Consider the following 24,971-nt stretch of genomic DNA (forward strand, 5'->3'; position numbering starts at 1 on the left):
GGAAATGTTTACGAGAGGTGATAAAGATAGAGGTTTTGCAAATACTTTTGAAGGGTCTGGAAATTAGTTTTTATCATAACTAACGTCCATGCTAACTAAGGGCTTCCTACAGTCAGGATGGCTCTGATAACAGCTCTGTGGGGACACCAACTTACGAGTCGAGATCGCCGAGTGAACGTGCTCAGTGATCCCAAAGATCAATGCTCACCGAACACACAGATACTGAATATTAAGAGTCTTACATCCATACATACCAATTGATACAATAAATGACCTTATAGGTCAAGTCATACATATATAGGGCCTTGAGAGCCAACACACCAAACTTGACCAATAGCGGAATTATTTGTTGAAAGCGTGAACCCATGCCATCAGCCTTAACCTATAGGCATTCTGACTCGGAAGCGTCCTAGCTTGCAAGAACGTCACCGAGTTACTCTTCACCATATTATGTTCTTTTATACCTCGTCAATGAAATAACCAGTGGCAAGCCAATGAGTACTTTTGATTGTACTAGCAAACAACCCATGATATGAACAATGCAAGTTAAGGATAACAATAACATGCTTCTTTGGTGGATATCTCTTGGTGGTAAATAAACATGATCACAGGTACGCATCATAAGTTAAGAACAACTTTTGAAGAACATGTTACATATATCAATATATCTATCACGGGCTGAACCATTTGGGTTCACCCTATATGCCAAGTCACAAAACTTGGTCATATCGTTACTTTCATAACAAATCCTTTCATCACAACACCCTCACACTTGGTTTATGCGGAAATGACTGGACGTAGTTTAAGCAGGATTACCCAACTGTCCTTGACCATGAACACGGCTATTCGAATAGTTTTACACTCTGCAGAGGTAGTACGCTGGACCGACGGGATCCGGGAAACTTCTGTGTAATCCACGACTCGCGGTATATAACATACCCGAGGTAAGTACCCGATCAATGCTTTTCCCCTGACGATACTAGACAAAGAGGTCCACTCGATTGGTACACAACCCACATGTTGTACGTCTTACGAGCACCGACTCTGGACAGTATCAACCATGCGGGGACCAACGGTGTGCGTGGAACTCATAAAAATGGCATAGTCGTCCTACCTGGCACGATCCCTTCACGAGAGTGACCAGACATCACTCCCGCCACTAGTAATGTGGCTCTTTGCTAGCACCGACCAGAGTAATCAACATAGCCCCGTCCCATAAGGGGTAACGTGGTTGTACTGGTAAGGTTGGGACGACCGACACATCATAAATCTAATCCCATTTCCGAAACCATACTCACTCAAAATACCCGGTGCACCACTTCACCAAAAGTGACCACCTAACTCATCATCACCCTCGGGCATTAGTGGCACCCGACAGGGTTTTCATAAATCTTTGATTATACCAACAACATGCTCATTCTTTTTATTCTAGCATTACTTGTCAACATGATACTAGCATGATCCTCAAAAGGGGGTAGGATCAAGCTCAATGCATGTGTTCCGGAGGAGCCATCGGTAACATCACCTTAGTGATTTACCGGCACTTATGATCATATGCAACGGAAATACTTGTTATCTTAACATGCAATATAACATATGCTCAGTCATGGTCAAAGGGCTGCTTGCCTTTGCTCACATAAGTCCTCGGGGTCTTCGAGGTCTTCCGCTCCAACTCTGAGTACTCCTTCTACCCATCAACTATCGCCGGAAACAACCACGGTAAGCCACACAGCAGGCAGAAACAAAAGTGCTACATAAATAAACGTTATATTTTTCTTGTACCTCTCTGGTCATAAGAAAAATACCTGAAGCTTGCCATAGAAGGTTTGGATTGTCAGGGATTTCTGAATGGAGGAAAGGAGGAGTAGGGGATTCTTTGTGAAGCCCACACAAAATACTACGATAAAAACGAGTGGAGCCACTCATTTAACAGAGAACAACTTTAGAAATATTTTGGAAGTTGTTTCACTGGATTTGGAGTTGAAATGGAATAAATAGCAATAGGAAGCTATTTATTTAATATAACAGAATAAAGCCTGATAAAAATGTTAACCAAAGCTCTAAAAATAGGGCATGATATTAGAAGGCTCTAGAAATTGGAATCACTCCATTTGGAGTTGCTTTGAACCCTTTAGGATTTTCACAAAGTGGGGCCAAATATATTCAGATTTGGATTAAAATAATAACACCATAGAAAGGTTGCTTGGAAAAATGTGCAAGGCACATATTTGGATAGCCCTGAATTTTAGGAACCTGCAGGAGTTTGAATCAAACAATTTGGAGTTAGAATGATTTTTGAATGGATTTTTGAAGTTCTACAAAAAGAGAAAATCAAAAAAGGCTTCAACTCTAGGAGCTATCATGTGCCCAAGGCGTTAGATAGGCCTTCAGGCCGGCCCAGCAGCTCGGGCTGCTAGCGAAGGACTCGCCGAAGGCGTACTTCGGGGATTACACCTCTAGCGCGGGGAAGCTTACATGAGGGAACTGTCTTCACTTATCCTGGCCAATGGCCCGGCCGACGTCCTAGAGACTGAACAGTGGGGTCGCCGGCCCCACTGGTAGGCACTTCCTCCTCCTCGCGTGCTCCCGCATGCCCGACAGAGAAGGGATGGCCTGACACGTTGGTGGCGCTTCCCGGCGGCTCAGACCAGCCCTAGCGGCGCCCCGGCCGCCGGTGCTCTCGGTGGATCTCCCACGTCCGACTTGGGGGTCAGCCCCCCGCAGAGGAGCACCAGGAAAGGGGCTCCTGGCCGCGACGGTGGCCGACGACGGCGAGCGTGGGCAGGACGCATCAGGTGGGGAGAGAGGGAGCTAGGTGAAGGGGGAGCTTCGAGGGAACGAGGGGGACACCACAGGGTTGCCGAACAGAGGGAAGGGGCTCAGCAGAGCCGGAATTTTGGTGAGGTCGAGGCGGGATTCAACGGCCATTGAAGTGACAGAGAGCTCGAGAGGGGGAGTGGGGAGGTTCGAGAGGTTGCTAGGAAGGGAGGGAATAAGATATGAGGCAGCAAGGGCTCGGGGAAGTCTCAAAAGGAGGGGGAGACGAGAAATATCCCGGATGCTCCCTGGTGCTGTGTGGGCACGGCGGCCACGCGTGCCTGAGCCACCTTGGCTGCATCCTGGCATTGGCGAGGGCTTGGACCGGTCAAGGGGAGCGTCCTGGCGCGCTGAGACACGTGGCAATGATCGGATGAGGTCTGGAAGGAGAAAACAAGGTGTAGAGCACCCAGTTTGCAGGTCAGGGTGGTGGTCACCACGGCCACCTGTGCCTACTGGGCCCTAATGACCAGTCAAAGTTGTCTAGGAGGTGGGGCATGCTATTTGGAAGATGAGTGAGTAGTTTGGTCTCTAGTGGAGTTGATTAGAATGGTTGTTGACTGAGGTTAAGTTTGCATCAGCAAACTTAGGGCTAATGGGGAGGCAATTTCCTCAGAGATAAAGGGGGGAAAGCATGTCTAACAGTCTTAGGCATGGAAGGACTACATTCCTGCAAAGTTTCAGCTCAAGCAAGGCAGTGTAGCTAGTACTTCTTGTACAAAGCTATATTTCAGCCACAATTCAAATTGAGGATGTGTTGCTCATTTTATCCACATGAGCATGCCATCTATTGGCCTTAAACAATGCTTTGGGTTGCTAGGGACCCTCTCGAAAGAGGTGGGGCCTTTGGCTTAGGTAGAAGTGAGGCAAGAGGGTAAAGATGGTGATTCCAAGGGTAAAATGAGGAGTAGTTACACGGAGCCTCTCTCCATTAATTGACTAGTGGCCATGGAAATGTTATTGGAGGTAAAATGTAACTATGTGAAGCTGTGGTAGAAAGTTGAGCTCAAGGGTTAAAGTGGAAGGGTCCAAAGTAGCCATTAATGTGAATGCACACAAGGTGTTCGATGAGTGGAAGAGCCATCAGATGGACTTCAATGGATATGAAACTTAACATGATCTAATAATAGATGAAAATAAGCTTGGACACCAAATTAGGGATTTGGTGGAGAAGGTTTCCAATGTAGACTTGGAAAACCCATGAAATGGGCAGAAAAGGCTTTCTGCTTACAATTCCATTCAAATCAATTCCCACAAATCCAATATTTGGTGTGGGGCATTATTTGAGAATTAAGCCATGCACAAAAAGTTTGGTGTCAATTGGAGAAACTTTAGAATGTAAAGTTTTCCAAAGTCGGAAATCAACAGAGAGGTTTTGATGGGCTTGGGACAAGTTCTTCTATTCTCCTTGATGCACCACTTGGTCTGGATGCATTTTTGGAGTATCAGAACATGTCCACCAAATTTGAGCACAATTGGAGATACTTGACAATGAGGAGTTGCTCAAAATTGGATCTGAACAGATAGGGTTTTATAATAATTAGGGGAATCAAATCAACTTGGATTTAGATGAAACTTGGCAATATAATCAAATATATCATAGGTGATATGCTGAAATTTTACTGGAATTTATTGAGAATATTTCTCATAGGAATACTCCAAAAGATTGAAATAGGCAGGAAGGGTTTTGGAGGGGTTTGCCCAATATTTTGAACATGACCATGTGTTGAAACTCATATATATGGAATAAATATACCCACTGAGTGTCCCTAATTTTTCTCAAATATTTAGAAAGAAATAAAAATAACTTTCCTTCATAAGAGTCCATTTTTGGCTTCACAGAATGGTATTTAAATAAAATAATAAAATAACTTTTAAATAATAATATTGTGGTTTTTGGAAGACATTTTCATAATAGGTTTTAAATAAAGTAATTGGTGCAAAATGAATTCCCTAATTTGACGACTTGTAGTACAAACCTCACCTCACGGGTTTTGAAGACTTAAATCAAAGAAATGCATTTTGGTGAAAATAATATTTGGTAGAAATAGTTTATGGTCCTAAACACATGGCATGATCATTAGGCAGGAGAACATGGGATAAGGAGGTGAGTCTAGAGAGTAATAGAAATTGCTGAGAAGCAAACACAAGCATTTAAGCAAGTAAGCAAACAATAGTCACTTCAAGCATCTCAAGCATTCTAAAAAAAAAAAATTTAATTCGTCCTAATTTTTGAAATAAGTTAATTAGTTAGGAAAGCTAAACACAGGGCGTTACACCACGGGACCCCCCGGCTGGGACACATGGAATGCGCGAAGGGCAACGAAGGACCTTGCAGAGGGAACAAAGACACACAAAGGTAACATGCAACCACTACTCAAGACAAAGTTATATGTCTTTTGACCGACTACTGTAGGGCAAAACACCCCACAACCTTTTATTTTATTCCATAACGTAGATTACAATGTATAGGACTAGTCTACTAGAAAAAAGAAAGACTGTCAGAACTAACCTCAAGGGGGTAAGAATGAAACCCACTTTAACTAGCCTTAATTCTATGAGCTAGTAAGGAGATTCCATGTACAAAGTTTTCCTTCCATTTGGTGAATCTAGGGCGCTCATTGGTGAAGACTCTTCCATTCCTTGTAGTCCAGAGTTCCAAAAGCACTGAAAACCACTTCAGTGAAGAAAGGTTTTTGAAAATCCCTGCTTGCACCTAAGGAAATATCCCACATTGAGTCCCCCTGCTAATTAATTTTAGGTAGTTCCACACTCTGGTGTTGAACATGCAAGTGAAGAATAGATGATCCCTGTCTTCTTTAATCCTTGCATGGCATAGAACACATAGATTAGACTCAAAAACGTTCCAGTGTCGTGTCTCCAGCATGTCTTGGGTATTCAACCTGTCCATGATCAGCATCCATGCAAAAACCTTGATCTTCATGGTACAACTACTCTTCCAGATCGAGTTGAGCAAAGGATTGGGAGAGATTGGTTTGTGAACATGCATGTAATTTTTTTTGGCTGAGTACCCTTTGCCATCTTCACTCAATAACCAGACATCATTCACAAACTGATCTCTGTGCAAATTCTGAGTTAGGCTGTGCATAGTTTTCAACTCCTCAAAATCTCTTTCAAAAAGTGGAAAACGGAACAAGTTGGTCATGTCATTTTCCTCAGAAAGGAGGAAAACCTCCTCAACTGTGGAGTAACCATCAATTGCAAAATAGAACAATCTCTAAAACCTGTGTGCCAAGGGTGTTATTGAATTTCCCACAATCCAAGAATCTGAACAAAAAAGGAAAGTGTCTGCTTTGTTTGGCTGTTTGAAGGTGACAACTCTGAAACTATCTAGCCTCTTGCAGACATCTTTCCACCAAAAGATCCACACAAGGTTGTACCTTGTGGCACTCTGTCATGGTAATATGTGTTCCATATTAGATTAACCCATGGCACATCTGCCTTATTAAAGAACTTGTCAGCATGCTTGAGCAGCAAAGCATCATTTTGCACAGCTAGATTGAGGATGCCAAGCCCGCCCTTTGTTTTTCGTCTGCACACCAAATTCCAAGCAGCAAGTGTTGGAGCCTAATCTTGTCCATTAGTTCTCATTTGGAACTGCCTTTGAATTCTCTCCAATTGCTTGAGAATACCTAGGGGTATGTCCAATCTATATAGAAAAAATATTGGGACTCAGGACAATGCCGAATTCAGATATTGCTGTCTAACGCCTTGAGCCAGGAATGAAGAGCTTGCAAAGAGTCTCCTTTCCATATTATCCACTACACGCATTAAATCAACAATTCTTGGCTTGGTTGTGCCAACAGGCAGACCCAAATAGGTGAAACACAAGGTACCAGCTTTGCATCCAACAGAGGTAACCAGTCTCTTCAACTTATCTTGGCTTACATTAATTCACATCATAGCAGATTTATGGTAATTGATGTGAAGCTGAGTGGACTGAGAGAGCTTTAGCAGCATGGATTTTAATTCCAGAAGTTGAGACTCCACAGCAGGCATGATAATAAGGGTGTCATCAACATATTGTACAATTGGGAAGTCCTTGTCATTACAAGGGATTGGAAGCTCAATCTTACCCGTGCTCAACATATCTTTAACTAGAGTTTGTAGAAAATCTGAAGCAATAGCAAAAAAGCAAGGGTAACATAGGATCACCCTGCCTCACACCCTTTTTGCACAATTTTTTTTCCCAGGGACTCCTTTGAGTAACACTGAGGAGGAACCTGAAGATAGTAGCTGCTTGACCCAAAGGATCCATTTTTCATTAAAACCCATGTGTTTTAAAATTTGAAAGATTAACTCATGCTCAAAGGAATCAAATGCTTTCTCAAAATCCAGCTTGATGATGACAATGGGCCTTTTTGACTCGTGGCACTGATGCTGGTATTCTAGAGTCCAAGCAACAAAATCTTGAATTGTTCTAGATTTGATAAAACCATATTGATTATTATGGATGCAATTCATGATTTGTAGCTAGAATTTACTCGCTGTCATCTTGACAGAAATTTCAGACACATCCTTGTTAATGAGATTGGCCTAAAGTCCCCAACCTGCTCTCGGGGTCCCTTGTTAACAATTCATATTTTCCAACAAAGCAGACATAGCATGAAAAACCTCAGCAAGTGTGTAAAAATCCCAACACATGATGTGGCAACACTTCTTGAAGAACAAACCATTAAAACCATCAGGTCCTGGAGCCTTGTTAGTGGGCATCTCCTTAACAGACCTATCCATCTCCTCTTTGGTGAAGGGCAATGTAAGATCATCCAAGTTATCCACCCTAACAACAGAGAATGTAGGTCAAAAGCAAGGTTAATTCCTTGTGACTACCCCATCCTCGCGTTGAAGATTGACCAAATACCACCAGCAATTTGATGATGATCAGAACTCAATGTTCCATCTTCAAGCTGCAGGGAGGAAACTGAATTCCTTCTGTATCTTTCAGTGGCCATGGCATGAAAGAATTTGGTATTTTCTTTCCCCACTTTGATATTCCTAATAGTGCCCTCTTCTTCCACTAAAGAAACTGCAAATGCAGCAGATGTTCCAAATGCAGCTTATCAATCCCCCTGAAGTTTATCTCAGGCTTGAAAACATGCCTTAGTTCCTTAAGGTTATCCAGAATCAAATCACCTGGTTGCACTTGCCTATCATTGTTTTTATTTTTGACAAACTAGTCTGCCATCTCTTTAGAGCATGTCTCAGAGATTTAAATTTATCCATGACTATTGCAGTTATGCGGCTTTTCCTGGAGGGAACCTTCCAAGATGTTTGCGCACATTCCATAAAACCATCAAGCTCAACCTAGTAGTTCACAAAACGAAAAAGGTTACTCTTAGGGATTGTCGTGTTTATGGTGACCACACAGGGCACATGATCTAATGCAGTTTTGGATAAGACATCACTTGAGTAAGAGGATAGCAAGAAATCGAGTTAGCTAAGACGAGGAACCAATCCAATTGCTCAAGAAGAGGGTTATCCTACATGTTAGACCATGGATATGATCTTCCTTTAAGAGGTAACTCTAGGAGACAAAGGTGACCAATGATTTCATTGAAAATGAAAATATCATTAAGAGCAGCTCCAGGAAGGTCTCTATTTGTGGGAGACCTAATGAAATTAAAATCTCCAAGCATCAACCAGTTTTTATCCATAGGTATATCTAGATTGTATAGCCAGCTAACAAAGAGGTCCTTGTCTTCATCCTGGCACGACCCATACACATTAACCAATGTACATTGCTCATTGTTGTGCTATGAGGTGATGTTGATGATCATATCAAATCGTTGAGAGTCTACTAACACAACATTTAGAAAAAATGAATTATGTAGAACAATGATCCTACCTGAGGCCCCAAAAGAAGGGCAATACACAAAACAATCGAAGCGTTTAGGGCAGAAATTACGAATGCATCTATGGTCAATGTGCTGCATTTTTGTTTCCTGAAGGCAGACTACAGAGGCTAGACTTTCATCAACTTTTTACTAACCATCCTCTAATGCGCGTCAGAGTTGAGGCCTCTCACATTCCAGCAGAGGACACGCCAGCTTCTAGTAGACCGACTATCCATACGAAAATGAGATAAAGCATAAAAAGCAAAGTCACACATCAAGTGGCACCAATAAAGTCTTAAGTTCACCATCGGAAGAGACCCAAAATAACAGCTACCAGAACAAGTTTAGGGCCAAAGCAATTATTGAAGCGGACCAACAGGGGGTCCCTCCAGACCAAAAGAAACACATTCATTCTAGTCATTAGAATTATCCTTGGAGGAGCCAGTAGGATATTCCATAAGAAGTTGTGTCATTAGCTTTTCACGTGCAATGCGCAAGCTTTGGCCCATAGTTTGAATCACTGGGATAGGTGTGGTAGGTGGGACCTCCTCATTGTGCTGGTCATGTGTAGATTGATCATTCTCATTGTGGCTTGCGAGCGCTTCCACCAATGGCTTGGATCTGGGCTTCCTCTTCTTGGGTGGTGGCGGTTGCAAGCGCTACGGGTGCACCTGCGAACAGAGGAGTCAACAATAGGTGTTTCCTTCTTCTTCGGAGCTCCCCTCCTTGCTAACGGGGCGGAGAAAGAAAATTGCTCAACAACAGTGGCAATAGTGGCCGAATTGTCCACACATGCATCAGAAACATCATTGAAAAGAGCTCTTGCTATAGGACGGGCTTTGGTCACCACTAGCGGCACAATACTATTGTCCACCAAACAAACCATCTTAGAGACCGAGTTGACCTCATCAAATGCAATCGACCAGGACAGTTTGGAAAGCACCAAACTCTCACCAAGCACAAGCGCAAGTGGCCTAGGGATCGCGGGGCACATAGTACATCCATCAGCATCTCTAAAGTCCTTCTCTAGGCCATAACTGCACGCAAAGGTGGCCCATAAACCACCCTGACCAAACCAATTATCGGATTGACATGATGCAAAATAGGTTGCTGATAGGGTACAATGGCAAGTGGGTTGATCTCAGGATGTGGGTGCTGATCTACCTGCACATCATTTTGATCAACCTCCTGGTGGATGACATCAACGACCTAAATAGAGCCAAAGGAGCTTGGCTGGTCTATAAACATGGCTTCTTGATCCTGTACTGGTTCCTGCGGTTGAGCAGCTGGTTCCTCAGCATCCCCCCCCACACATTAGCATCATGCTAGTCTTGTAGCTCGCCTTGATGTTCTGGAATTGGTGGTAGTGGGGCATCATTCCACCCAAGAGCAGGGTAGGGAGCCAGGGAAAACATTAGATTATCACGTACCAGATTAGCCGGTAGTGGATGTGGATTTACGTCCAAGGGCATGGGGTCTTCATCTTGTGGCATCTTCATAGCAAAATTGGCACCAAGTATATAGAGAGTTGTCGTCCAAGAAACCCGTGCTCCCCCATCCAGTATATTCAGAGAAGGTGACATTGCGGGGCACCAGAGCACCATCCAGGAATGAAGCAAAAACCATAGATCTCACTAAATATGGATCATCGCTGAACCAATGGTAGAATTCACCAAAGGTGTTAACCGCAGCCCTCAAGTCTTCCGTGTTGCGCAAATCAAATGGAACTCCTAGAGACATGAGACATCCCTGACGAAAACCATCATTGGCATGAAAACCCTCTCCTTCATTGTGCTTCATGATACAGACATAAGAGTCGTTCCCTAAATCCTGTGGAACCAACTGGACAACAGAAAATCTCTCCCCAACATCTCTTAGGTCAAAAAGACCCACACCCAAAATCCAATGCTGAGCGGAGCAAACATGAAAATCCCGATTGTTGAGGAGCTCGACAACTTGTTGTCGTACCTGACCAATATGATTTGCTGGCAGCGCACGCATCACTTTCGCCACCAAATATTGCTCAGGCCAGCGGCCGGGGGGGGGGGGCAAAAGTCCGAGGAAGACAATGGGGACCATCGTCGATGATTTGGTGACCAGCAGGGACATAGTGCACCAGGTCGAACTCAAAGTTGGCCATCATACATGAGGATACTGGAGGTGGTGATGCCAGAGGCGGTGGTGTTAATGGCGATGGCTCTAATGGAGGGCCTAGAGAGATTGAATGCGATGGGACAGGACGGGGCGACATTGCAACTTGCATGGTTTCAACGCAGGCAGTAGTTCCCGAAAGATCCAAAATCGGGGAGGGACTCTTTCGTTTCCAAATAAGCCCATGTTCGAGAGCAGAAGAGGCACACCCAAATTTGGTGTGGCCCACCCGGTAGCAAGAGAAGCAAACTCCCAAGATGGGCAGTTAGAAGGCAGGTGTGCGTACAGGAGCAAATGGTACACGTCAGTACTCTAGTGACCATGTCATCTACCATATTATCAAAAGCATCCTAGGCTTCCTGAGAAGAAGGGATTTGAGGCCCACGATCAATATTGAACTCCAGATGCCCATGAGGAGGGCGTTGATTGAAGGCAAGCCGAAGAGAATGGTCTGCCAGAATTGATGGTGGATCTGAATATTGATCCTGGGAATTTGAAGTTCCTCGATTCCCGCTCAAGGAAACCTCCGAAATAGAAAGAACCGGAGAAATCGGCGTAGATTGTTGCACCGTTCCGAAAGTAATGTGGGGCGAGGCTACCATCCACCAAAGTTCCGGCAGCGGCGAGGGATGAATGACAACACGCTCATGAGTTGGTAGAGCATAACCACCATATTGAAAACAAATTAGCACGTTCTGCCATACGGGGCTGCGATAACCTTTACAAATATCATATTGCTGAAAAGTTGCAAATGATAATTTCTTATGGACCGAAGGACCAGATTTGATGGAATATTTTTGTGCTCTGGAATGCATGGCCATCAGACCTAAAGCAGAACACCTCTTGGAAGGTCTAACCAATATCCATTCTGTGTCACATTTCTTTTTCCATTGCTTGAACTCACGCCACCAATTTGGGCCACCATTAAACCAAAGGTGAAAATAGAACTTGAAACTAGGGCATGAGAAAGAACGCATATCAAGAATATGAAAACCAACTTGTTTGCATGAAACCCTGAAAGAAAAAACCTTGTCCTTGATGCATTCCACCATAATATCAATAGCTGAACCGCCGATCGCCAATTCTAATGCGGCAGCAACAAAATCACCAGTGAAACAGAAAACATGTCTGTTAAAGGAGACCACCATGATAAAGTAACGCCAATGATCCATAGGATGCAGAGAAAGACCAGAATGCCGAAACACATCATTCGTAAAAACCACACCAGGAGAGAAATCCAGATCGAGGGTGGAGCCAGTACCAGAACACACTGAGGTGGGTGTGCCCGGATGTAGGAGACATCGCTGGAGAAGATAATCAGTAGAGAAATTGAGCACAACTGCTAAAATCCCAGATCGCCATAGAGCCGCCATCCAAGATGATGGGTGGCTGGAGTCGCCATCCATATCCTTTTGAAGGTGATATCCCAAGGTATATTGCATAATGTTTGACCCCATTTTCAGGGGAGAGTGATTCTTGATGCAACAGGAAAGTGTAAGAAAACCCTAGGCTGAGGAGGCCTTGTCCTTGTCGTGGCCCCCGGAGGCCCCGGCGCCAGGACTTTCGCTCCCTTCGGGAGGCACCACTTGGACGAACCACCCAACCAGGGACTCCATGTGGCGGCGAAGTTGGAGAAGACATGTGTTAGTGCGCCATCGACGAGGTCGTGCGCGCTGGACTCGATGTCTTCGTCCACCTTGGTGGCACCTGACTCCAGCGCCTCCACCACCTTGAGGAATAAATCGAGGTAGCCCCCGTCGCCATGCGCTAGGCCGCAGCGGGGCGTCCTTGACAAAGCGACGGAGCGCACCATTCGAGTGGCGTGCGAGCTCCAAGAACTGATTGGCACGTTGCGCCTCCATCATCCGCGCATGTGTCGTGTCATCCTTGGCCGTCTGCACGACGTCATCAGCTTCTTCGATTTGGGCATCAAGTTTGTCTAGCTCCTCTTTAGAGCCCTCGTCGCACCTAAGGGCGGCCTGGAGAGCGACCTTAGCGTCCAATAGATGGTCCCTGAGTGTGCCTACTTCCCCATGGAGCGTGTCGCACCTGAGCTGAACGCGGTTCTCCTGCCGGGCGAGCTCATCGTTATATTCCTCGAGGGCAGCCACTTGCTCTCGGGCCACCCTTGCTTCCACTTCTTCTAGGGCTTCCTCACGCATCGCAACGAAGGCGGCCTTGTCTGCAAGCACGCGCCTCTCTAGGGTCTGAAGGTGCTCTCTCTCCGCCTATTGATCGTAGGCGGTCCGGGTGGCCTCCCGCTTGCGAAGAGCCATGTCCTCCTCTCGCCCGACGAGCGCCACCTCCCATAGTTTCAGGTTCGCCTCGTGCCAACATGTCCTTGGGGCTCGTGTGACAGATTGGACTGCACGCTCCCAGGGTCGTACAATCGCACCTGAGGAGGGTGTGGGCCCCTTGGGCCTTGCCACGTGAACAACAAAGGAGGAGGCCTCCCTAGGAGGCGGCGCACGGGAGGATGATCCTAGCGATCCAACCCGGCGCCTTTGGGGTGTCGGCGCCCTCGAAAGTCAGTGATCAGATTCGATGGGACGGACAAGGCATGTAAGAAGAAGCAACGACAACGGTGTACTTTCTCATCACTAGAGGCCCAGCGCTGTCGCAGCAGGGGCAACGATGGCTCAGGAGGAACAAGGCGACATCACACAGGAATGGCGGAGCGGCACGAGAAGGTAGGAGGAAGAAACAGTGTGGAGGCAGCTCCTCCCTTTGGGGTTGCGGTTTTATAGCCATGACCAGAGCGCCTGAGGAGTTGTGGGAAGTGAAGGCGGCATGCGCTCCATCGTGCGTCACGTGCCCTGACTGGCCCGTGGATGGTTACGGCTTGTGTTGCCTCGCTCCCCCAACCAGCAGCTCCGCGCATGCTCCAGGCACAGGGGTAACTTCACGTGGGAAGGATGGTGCAAGTGGGTGGTGCCGGTCAAGAGCAATGATGGAAAGCGGCGCGCACGGGCTTTACATAAACCCACTCTAGGCGGTTCCTGAAGTGGTGCGGGAAGAGTCCCACGTCGCGTAGGATGCCACACATTGCGCCTAGCCCATGGGCAGTTGGGCCCACATTGCTTTGCCCCTCCCACGAGGCGGAGTCGTGCGCAACACATGCCCGGGGGCTACTGTGTGGCCCCTAGGACTGGGGGTACCTAAGCCCGTCGGCCCATGGCCCAGGCATGACGCGGTTGGACAAGCCTGACCCTATCCATTAGCAGGCCTGGCAAGGAAGGCCCTCGCGAGGGCCCTTGCATCGCGAGGGAGGTGTCTGGGTATCACCGCCAAGGGCCACCCTGGAGACTCTTGCGGGACGAGCTCATTAGGAGAGATCTGACGTGGGTCTCATAACCCCGTGCCTCCTTGTGGGTGATGTGGGTCGCGCACGCGGTGTAGGAGCCGTGCTAGCACATATGGACAAGGAGGATTTCAACTTTCGTGCTAAGGAAGCGTAGCCAGCTGGCGCCCCCCTCCCGGAGCATCTCCCAAAGGATTCCTTATCGGTGCAAGAGGACCAAGGCTGGGGGCTCGGCAGGACAGAGGTCACCCCAAGCCCACCTGCTCGTCACGGAGAAGGGCTTTTACCGGCGAAGACCACCTTTGTCAACGCCGGCCGCAGTCCTATCCACTTCCAAAATGGACATTGTGGCAACCCTTGCCACCAATTTTGTTTTCGGGGAAGAGGACCAAGGACAGTATAAAAGAGAGGCCCGACCTCTCTAGCGTTGGGAACGGCATCCTGGTTATTCTCGACTAGTGCAAGAACCCGCCTTTGTACTTGTTTTCCACCTGAAGCAATCTAGACAAGCAGGAGTAGGGTTTCACACCGTAAGGTGGCCTGAACCTTGGTAAACTGCTCGTGAGTTCTTGCTCGCCTTCCTTAGCTAGATCTTCCGGAGAGTAGCCTTGAACATGAGATATAGAACAAGGTTGGAGAGCAAGCGTACCCTAGAGTTTGAACCTTTTCTGGGTCTGCAGAGCCCCAATTCCGACACCCTATGTGTATGAACCTATTTTGCAAGGCTCTTCTGAGCCTTCTAATTAAATGTTGTGATCTTGTATGGATATGTTGTGATGCCATTTTTGTATCTATGCATATGGGGCATGTCGTGCGTACGTGTGATGTGCAACGTTATGTATGGGATTCGACACCTAGTTGTGTGCCTTTAGTAGTACTCTTTACGGGGAAATTCCTCTTTGTGCTTCCACTGAGCTTTGGTAGCTTGCTATTGCTTCGGGCACATTTATTCACCGGCATGTATCCTTCTTTGCTGATGTGTTGGTCCCTCGGGGAAATGTCACACGGTGTAATGGAGTCCATGTAGCTTTCTACGACTCATCTACACACATTTACTGACAAACACCAGCATTGTTGGGTTATGTATGCATGTCCCTGTACAGATGTGTCACTTGGGTTTATAACTAGTTATGTTGACCGAGGTTATTTGGCATTTGAATGCTAGCAACATATTCACATACATGAATCAAAAGATGTAAACGGTCCTGGCAAAGGTATGGTGACAGCCCTGGGATAACCGTGCATGAGACTGTGAAGTGATGTGATGTGTTACATGCTAGATTCTTATAGCTTAGGATCGGGCTGCCGAAAGTGTTGGTATCAGAGGATGACTAACTATAGGATTACCAAGCCAAACTGGTCAAAGTGGAGTCTAGAAATGCTTTAGTTATATAAGGGAATTGATTGTGGAAGGGAACGTAAGTCTCTTTTTACTTCTCTTCTCAACACATTCTATTCTGAGTCACCCTCATCTTTTCTACGGGGATTAAGAACTAGGATTCTTATCTATCTCTTAGGATCACGAGTTACTACTCTATAACTTGTAGGGAAATTTTGTTTGAGAGTCAACTCCAGTTTTCAAGTATCTCCCTGTGTGAAAACTTAGTTGGCCATGGAATCTTGAAGCTAGAAAGTTGTGTGGTTATGCTATCGAATCTTTTGCACGATGTCTCAAACTTGTTTTTTTAGCATTTTCAGTCGTTATGCTGCCCAATTTTTGCTAGGATCTCTAATGCATTTGCACTATTCTCTATTTCAGATGCCTCCTCGTCCCTCCCATCAGGTGGTACGTTTGACCAGGTGCATTGATGTACCGGGTCAGACGGTTATGTTGGTCAGAGTGATGTTGGAGACCGGTTACTGCTAGTACCCCGAGTGCACAGTGGAGGAGCAGTACCGTGATTTCAACCACAGCCAGTACCTTTGTACTGTTAGGATATATCCATCGTACCCTGGAGCTGCAAAGCCTCTACATTGTTCGTGTGGATCGGGGGTTACCACCGACATGGTGGCTCAGCATGCCGCTTATTCGATGCTAACCATTATGAGAGCCAACCATGGATTGCTGTAGAACATGGAGTTTTGTTATATTCTAGTATCTCTGCCAGAAGAGGAAGGATATCCTAGTGGAGTCTATTATGATTCTTCTCAGGAGGATCCGAGACTACAGGTTACTGCTCAGATGTTCGAGAACACAGACCGTGATGTCTGTCCACTCCGCTTGAAGCTTTATGCTACTCGTGCCCATCTGTGGACCGCCCTGACATGGCTAGGACGTGTCGTTCAGACAGGCTATGGAGACATGGAGATGTTGAACCCATTATGGACTCATCTGCTAGCTCGTGTAGACTGGCCCGATGTTGGAGGTATCACCCCTCTTCGTGGAGATTTGTTTTTGATAGCCAAGATATCTAGTCCACATCTGTGTCCTAATGGTTCCTAGGGATCTCAGGCTAGGGTTTTTGCATACCCTCAGGTTTAGCTACCAGTTCTGGGGGTAACCTGTATGAGATGTTCTACGCAGATGCTTGAGTTTGTGAGTGGTTGTAGTAGTATTGTAGCAGTTGTATTTGCCACAGTCCTAGTAGTGCAGTAGTTCGTAAGTGATATGATGTGTTACATGCTAGATTCTTATGTCTTAGGATAGGGATCCCGACAACGATGTAGACGGTGATGTTGATGAAGACGATCACCACGGCGATGGTTCCTTCGCCGACACTCCGGCGCCACCACAAGAGAGGGGAGAGAGTCTCCCACCTTAGGCCTCTTCTTATCTTGGGAGAGGTTCTCCCTCTGCTCCTTGGCCCCCTTGGCTCCTGGAGGGGTGAGAGCGCCTCCAATATTGGATCTCTTTGTCTCTTTCTCTCCTCTTTTCGCTGCTGTTTTCTGGCCCTTCATCGTTTCCTAAATATCCGGAGATCCATAACTCCGATCGGGATGAAATTTTGAGGGGATTTTTACCACGAAAATATCTTTCTTGCTGCAGAAGGAGAGCCTCAACTGACTTAAGGTCTGGCCACAAGCCATCAGGGCGCCCCCTAACCGCGCCCTGTTGGCTTCTGGAACCTCGGGCATCGTCTTGTCTTGATTCTGACTCTCAAAATTCACATATATTCCAAACAAAATCTCCGTAAAATTTTATCGTGTTTTGAATTCATTTGATATGGATTTTCTGCGAAGCAAAAAATGCACAAAAATCAGGAACTAGCACTAGGCACTGGACAAGTAAGTTAGTCCAAAATATAATATAAAATGCTGCAAAAAGTATATGAAAGTTGTAGAATATTGGCACGAGTACTTCATAAATTATTGATGTTTTGAAGATATATCATAGACCAATATTTCAAGATAGGAAAAAAAATATTTTTCGTGCAAAAGAAAACCAACCACACCAACTTCAATGTTCATGTTTCAACAAGCCAATCATGGTGAAGCTTGTGAATACATCCAGTGTATTGAGCCTTGTGGTTGTAATGTATCGGGTTGCAGGTTACCAAGTCAAAGGGAAGTTACGAAGTAGGGTTATGACGCTATACTCAACTCTTGAATGTGAGCCGGTGGAAGCCACAAGACAAGAATATTATTTCGCTTCATGATAGTAATGTAAGCTAGCCATGATCTAAGCATGTGTGTATTTAGTGCACTCGATCTTCGATGCAAATACTATGACATGTGATGTATCCTTGGTATTTCATCATCGACTGTGCATGTCAGGTATTGATTCTCGGACTGACATATTAAGTGCAGCGATCCGTGGCCCTACCAGAGGCCAGGTCATGACATGGTGTTACTGGGTTTACTTCTCGCTAGCCTCATGTGTATTTTCTTGATTGTGTGTGTGTAAATAATGTTGTGACTACTACCATAATCCATGAGGACCCAGGTCGGATGAAAGTCGTCCATGATTGGGTCAAGTACTAAAGCCATTGTGCCCTTGAGACGGGTGCTTGTTGAGTGGTCACTTTGGTCAAGGGTAATCCGGATTTCTGATTTCAAAGGTAGATGAGTTATCTAGTATTTTATCCAATATTGATGAGACATCCTTACTTCCTTGAATAGGTTTATGTCTATTACACCCGTGATAGCCGATGAATCCGGCATTTACTCGCCCTCCTTGCCATCGTTGTTGTGTCCTCTATTGCAGCACTTGCTATTTTTGTGACGTCGGCGTTTACCGTTCCCATCGCGCACCTGAGAGGTGCTCGGATCACCGTTTTGGTTGTTGCCGCGGGCAAGCCACCTATACTCCTCGGCATAGAAGCCAGTCATAAAATGTGTGAGGGCGGCCACTGTGAGGGGTTTTTCTTTCCCGACCTTTCTAGTGAGCAACTCGTCATGGATGTTGCGGTTAAAATCTGCAATGGCCTCGGCATCCGGGAAATCCATGATTTTATTCTTCTTGGTCAAGAACCTGTTCCAAACTTTTATGGTCGACTCCCTCGTTCTTGTACAATGTGACCGAACTTGTTGGCATCTAGAGATCGTACGTAGGTTCCTTGTAAGTTTAATTGAAAAGCATCTTCCAGGTCTTCCCAGTTTCTGATCGAGTTTTTAGGAAGGCTAATAAGCCAGTGGTGAGCTAATGCTTGGAGCTTTAGGGACAAGAATTTGGTGGCGTGTAGATCATCTCCACGGTCCATGTGGCTGTGCATGACGAAGTCCACTATCCAAATGGTTGAATATGTTGTTCTGTCGATGTTGATAGGTTTAAATAATTCATGGAACTACTGCTACATTACTTTGTTGGTGAAGCTGATGAGGTGATCCTCTAATCGGGTTCGTCCTTTGACATGTTGTGCATCTGATGTTGCCAGCGTGTGATCATTTAATTTGTGATGAGTGTCGGTATAATTGTGTGACCAATCCTATTGCCCTGCATGCTTGATCGAAAAACGCTCTCTCAATCCATGGAGGAATCGAGATGAGAAGCTTGTGCTAATTTATTTTGTGTGATGTATGATTTCTGTGGTGGAGGTGGACCTATGTCATGACGATGAGCTACCTCGGGGGATTGTTATATCCTCCCGCTAGCGTGTCTCAACACCGAGGAGGCTGGTCCTGGGCCTATTCAGGCTTTGACAGCACGGTGTCAAAGACTTCTTCATCGAACTCGGGGAACGGGATTTTCCTTGCATACTGCATGTTTCCCATGAATATTCCTTTAAGATCTTGCTCAGCATTGAGGACCTCGCTCATCTTATCATTAAGCATGCCCTGTTCAACTCAAAGCTTTTGGGACTTGAGATTCATGCCCTTGCGGTACTGAGTAGCCAGCAGTGGAAGGCCTGCAACTAAGAATCATCAAGCGATTCCTCGGGGATGTTGAATTCATTAGGTCTGAACCTTAAATCTTCCTGGGACTCTAGGTATTATTCAACGTGTGCAAGGTCTTCTTCTTACCTATTAGGCACAATGTCGTCGAAGGAACCATTATCGATATTATTGCTTTATTTTTGGTCATTGACGTTGTATGTCCATTCTGCATCATGATTTCCTATTGACATGTTATTCATGGTAATTATTCCACATTATGATACAATTCTTATGTCTTTTCTCTTTGAATTTACAATGTATGCCGGGACGATCCGACGATCTATGGGACGGCAAGGCCCCTTCGCTACAGTTCTACGGGGACTATGGGTGCACAAAGAGCATCACCGACAGCTGGATGCACGGTGGTTTAGATAGGTTCGGGATGCTCGGAAACGTAAAATCCTATGCCAATTTTGTGTTCTGGTGGATTATGTGTGTGTTCACAGTACATGTGTGCTCGCCCGACAAGGATGATAGAGAGCAGCAGCTACCCGTGTAGAATCAATAGAGAGTCGACCTTTCTGAAGGTAGCCCTAGACATCCTTTTATAGTCCAAGGGGTTGATACGCCTCCATAGTATATGTAATTTTTTATCATTTCATGCCAATGTTCTACAACTTTCATATGCTTTTGGCAACATAATATATTATTTTTGGGAGTAACTTACTTATCCAGTGCCCAGTGCTAGTTCTTGTTTTTTCTTTGTTTTTGGTTTCAAAAATTCCATATCAAATGGATCCCAAACACGATAAAAATTTACAAAGAGTTTTTGGAATATATGTGAATTTTGGGAAGAAGAATTGATTCCACACGATGCCCCCATGCCTTGGGGACACCTCTTAAATTGGTTGGAGCTCTACATTGGCCACAAGAAAGATATTTTCGCGATAAATATGGCCTCAAAATTTCTGACCGATCGGAGTTACGAATCTTCAGATATTTAAGAAATGATGAAGGGCGAGAAAACAATAGCGAGAAGAGAATAGAAATATATATATATATATATATATATATATATATATATATATATATATATATATATATAGAGAGAGAGAGAGAGAGAGAGAGAGAGAGAGAGAGAGATCCAATCTTGAAGGGGCCGCTGCCCTCCGGGAGCCATGGTGGCCATGCACGAGAGGAGAAACCCTCCTCCCACCTAGGGAGGAGGCCATATAAAAAATAATAAGGAGGGGGCTCTCTCCCCCTCCCTCCCGTTGGCGTCGGAGCAGCATCAGGGCAACCATTGTGATGATGATCTACACCAACATTTTCCCTACCATCACCACCAATTCGCTCCCCCTATATGCAGTAGTGTAAACCCTCTTTGCTCCGGTGTAATATCTACTTAAACGTGGTGCTTAAAGATATATATTATTACCCAATGATGTGTGACTATCCTATGATGTTTGAGTGAATCTCTTTGGTCCTATGGGTTAATTGTGATATGATGTTATTGATATGAGTTGTATGTTCATATGATGTTGTCCTAAGGTGCCTTCCGTGAGGCGCTCACATGAAGGAATCCCGCTGGAGGGTTTGCAATATGTTCATGATACACTTTTACTGGGTCGCTAGAGTGACACGAGCTTACATCAAAGTAAGGGAGTTGTTTGCATATGGGAGTAAAGAGGGCATGATGTTTAATGTTATGTTTGTATTTACCTTAATGATTTCTAATAGTTCCGGATTCTTGCTAGAGGTCCAATCATAAGTTCATATGATCTAAGTACGGAAAGTGTGTTAGGGTATGCCTCTCCCTCATTACATATGATAAGTATCCATAATTTTATTGCAAGATGTTCATGACACACTTATACTAGGTCGCTAGAGTGACACGAGCTAACACCAAAGTAAGGGAGTTGTTTGCATATGGGAGTAAAGAGGGCATGATGTTTAATGTTATGTTTGTATTTACCTTAATGATTTCTAGTAGTTCTAGATTCTTGCTAGAGGTCCAATCATAAGTTCATATGATCCAAGTACGAAAAGGGTGTTAGGGTATGCCTCTCCCTCATTGCATATGATAAGTATCTATAATGTTATCTTCAATTGTCAATGGACAATCTTTCTCTTGCGTTACAAAAAATCTTTCTACTAAACAACTAAATTGATATTTATCAAAACATCCCCTAAGTTCTATTTACTAGTTCTCTATTACCTTCCAAAACTATCTATTACACCTACTAAGTATACATAGTTTCCTTCCCGCAAAGCAGTTTCTTACATGTTCTAGGTAAAGTAAGCATTAACATGCGTATAGTTCTATTAATTATACCATTAGCTCATCGTTGTGTTCAACACTCTTACTTATGGAAAAAGGCTACAAACGATCCCTTGCAGTCGTGGGTTATCAAGACCTTTTTCTCGCGTCGTTGTTGGGGAGCAATAGCAGAGCGGTTCATATTCTCGTATGTTTTTTGCTTCATCACTATTCTACGTTGTTTTATATCTTTAGCTACGGGTAGGAAACGCAAAATACCAAAAAGAATAGATGTACTTGCTAACCCAGTGGTTGAGGAACCACCCAAAATGTATCATATTATTGAAGCTTTTTACTTGGATCATCTTCGATCCCTTTGTGCTCGTGTTGAAAACCCAACTAGCTTAGTTGACATAAAATAATTAAATGTGCATGCTTATTATGTGTGACACCTATTATCTCAAAAAGGGAAACTCTTGTCTCATCAAATTAATACTTTGTGTTACTATGCTTGGAATTTATGCGAAATACATGATTTTACTTGTTGTTCTCAAGAGACTAAAAACACCTTCCCATCAAATGTGTGTTTAATGATAATGAAATATTATGTTCTTATGCCAAGGAGTACTATTGTTATTATGATGTTGAGCAAATTGAAGAATTTGTTGCTTTTAAGGGTGCTTATGAAATTGCAACTTTCATTGAAAAGTATGATGCTACTCTTTAGAAATCTGAAAAATTTGTCGTACTTAAATATTGCTATGAAAACCGTGCTTCTAATGCTGATGTTAAATAATTTTTTGGAGGTATATTTGCTTCCTTGGAAGAGAATAATATTTTGCAGGAATCTATGGAAGAATAAATTGTTGAAACTGCGAGCTCATTAGATGAAACAAATGAGGAGGACAGCGAAGAACAAAAGAAGGAAGAGCAGATTAGCTACCAGTGCCCAACTTCTAACGAGAGTAACTCTTCAACTCATACATTGTTTAATTTACCTTCACACATACCGAAGGATGAATGCTATAATGATTGCTATGATCCCTTCGATTCATTTGAAATATCCCTTTTCGATGATCTTGATGCTTGCTATGCTTGTGGCCATGATGCCGATATGAATTATGCTTATGGACATGAACTTGATATGGTTCCTTATGTTAAGCATGAAATTGTTGCTATTGCACCCACACATGATAGCCCTATTATCTTTATGAATTCTCCCAACTACACTATAACAGAGAAGTTTGCACTTATTAAGGATTACAGTGACGGGTTGCGTTGTACACATGATGATTTTGATGGATATAATATGCATCTGTTTTCTTCTCCTACTTGCAATTATTATCAGAGAGGAACCAAATCTTCGCCTCTCTGTGTTTCCAATACGATAAAATTGCAAGAAACTACTTATGCTATGTATTGGCCTTTACTTGATGTGCATGAATTGTTATTTTATGACATGCCAATGCATAGGAAGAGAGTTAGACTTTGTTTCTACATGATATATATATATCAATTTCTGCTCACTACTAAATTACAAATTAAGGTTAATTAAAATTGGCTTTGATCTACCTTGGGATCCGGGTGGATCAATTACTTGAGCACTATATGCCTAGCTTATTGGCTTTAAAGAAAGCACTGCCAGGGAGACAACCCGGATATATTAGAGGGTTATTTTATTATGTTGTGTGTTTTTCAAATAATTAAAAATAAAAAAATAAAGTGGGGAACCTAAAACGTTTTCAAAATGAAAGGTGAAAGTGAGAAAGATGAGCACCGTTGGGGCCTAGCCTTGAACTTTGTTCATGCCCATGGAAACTTTGTGAATCTTGATTACAGAATTTTTTCAACAAAAATAATTGTCCTCTTGTATAAATCCATTGTATTATAAAAATAATGTGCCAAGATATACCTTTAGGATGTTTAAATTGCTTGCTTGATATGTGTTGTGCAAAACCAGAAACTTTGGGTGTAGTGTTTGATTTTTCCTATTTTACTAGAACGCCAAAAAAATCTGAAATTTTTACATAGTACAGTTACACAATTTTTTACCAGATCCTAATTGTTCTTAACTTTCTGAGTTAAAGAAGTATACGTTTCATGTGCATCTTTCCACATTATCCAATTTTTCATAGATTGTTGTTATAGTTGCTTTGTATGCTTATGTTTTAATTCTTGTTGAGCCCATTGAGTTGGGAGACATGGAATTGTAATAGAATATATTTGGTAATGTTATATTATAATTATACATTAATGTTATGGCAGAAAATGATGAGGTTTTATGTTATATGAACTAACCTCTCTAATGATATTTCTGTTAAGTTTTGTGTGTATGAAGTGTTTGAAGATCGAGGAGCTATCGATATGTGAAGAACAAGGAGAGACAATAGTTCAAGCAAGGGGATTCCCAAGGCACCCCAACTAAATATTCAAGGAGACTCAAACGTCTAAGCTTGGGGATGCCCTTGAAGGCATCCAATCTTTATTCTTCAACAGTTATCGGTATGTCCCAGTTTTTGTTTAGTTCACATGATATGCATAAATACTTGGAGCATCGTGTGCATTTTATTTTACTTTTAGATATGCACCCAGCTGTTATGGGAAATTACATGGTTGATCTGTAGAATTCTCTTCGCTCTTCACTTATATATTTTGAGGATGGCTTTATAGAATGCTTCATGTGCTTCACTTATATCATTTAAAGTTTGATGCATGTTCTCTACATATAGAAAACCATTATTTGCATAATGCTCTTTTGTTTCACTTATAATTATTAGCGCATGGTATTTTGTAGAAATAATTAAACTCTCATGCTTCACTTATACCTATTTAGAGAGTCAACATGAATTGGTCATTTACATGGTTAGTCATAAAATCCTACATAAAACTTGTACATCACTGAATACGATATGTTTGATTCCTGCAATAGTTTTGTGGCATTAGGATAGTAATGTGTGGGTGCACTAGTGGATGATTATGAATTATTAAGAATATTGATGTTAAGGTTTGTGATTCCCGACACATGCACGTATGGTCTCTAGTTATGCGATGACGTTGGAGCATAATTTATCCTTGATTGAAATCATTTGTGATGTTATAATCGGGGGCGCATGATGGTTAACTCCTACGAACCTCCTACATAGGGGCATGTGAGTAGTGCTTTGCTTCGAGAGAGAAAATAAAATCTGGCAACAAGTATGTGATTTCTTTATGACTAATGTGAATCCATGGATATACACACTCTCACCTCCACATATTTGCTAGCCTCTTCGATATCGTGCATTGCCCAATCACACCTCGAGGATCAGGGCAACTTTTGCCAGTGCATCCAAAC

This window comes from Hordeum vulgare, chromosome 2H, assembly GCF_904849725.1.
Source record: "Hordeum vulgare subsp. vulgare chromosome 2H, MorexV3_pseudomolecules_assembly, whole genome shotgun sequence".
In the NCBI taxonomy this organism is placed as follows: Eukaryota; Viridiplantae; Streptophyta; class Magnoliopsida; order Poales; family Poaceae; genus Hordeum; species Hordeum vulgare.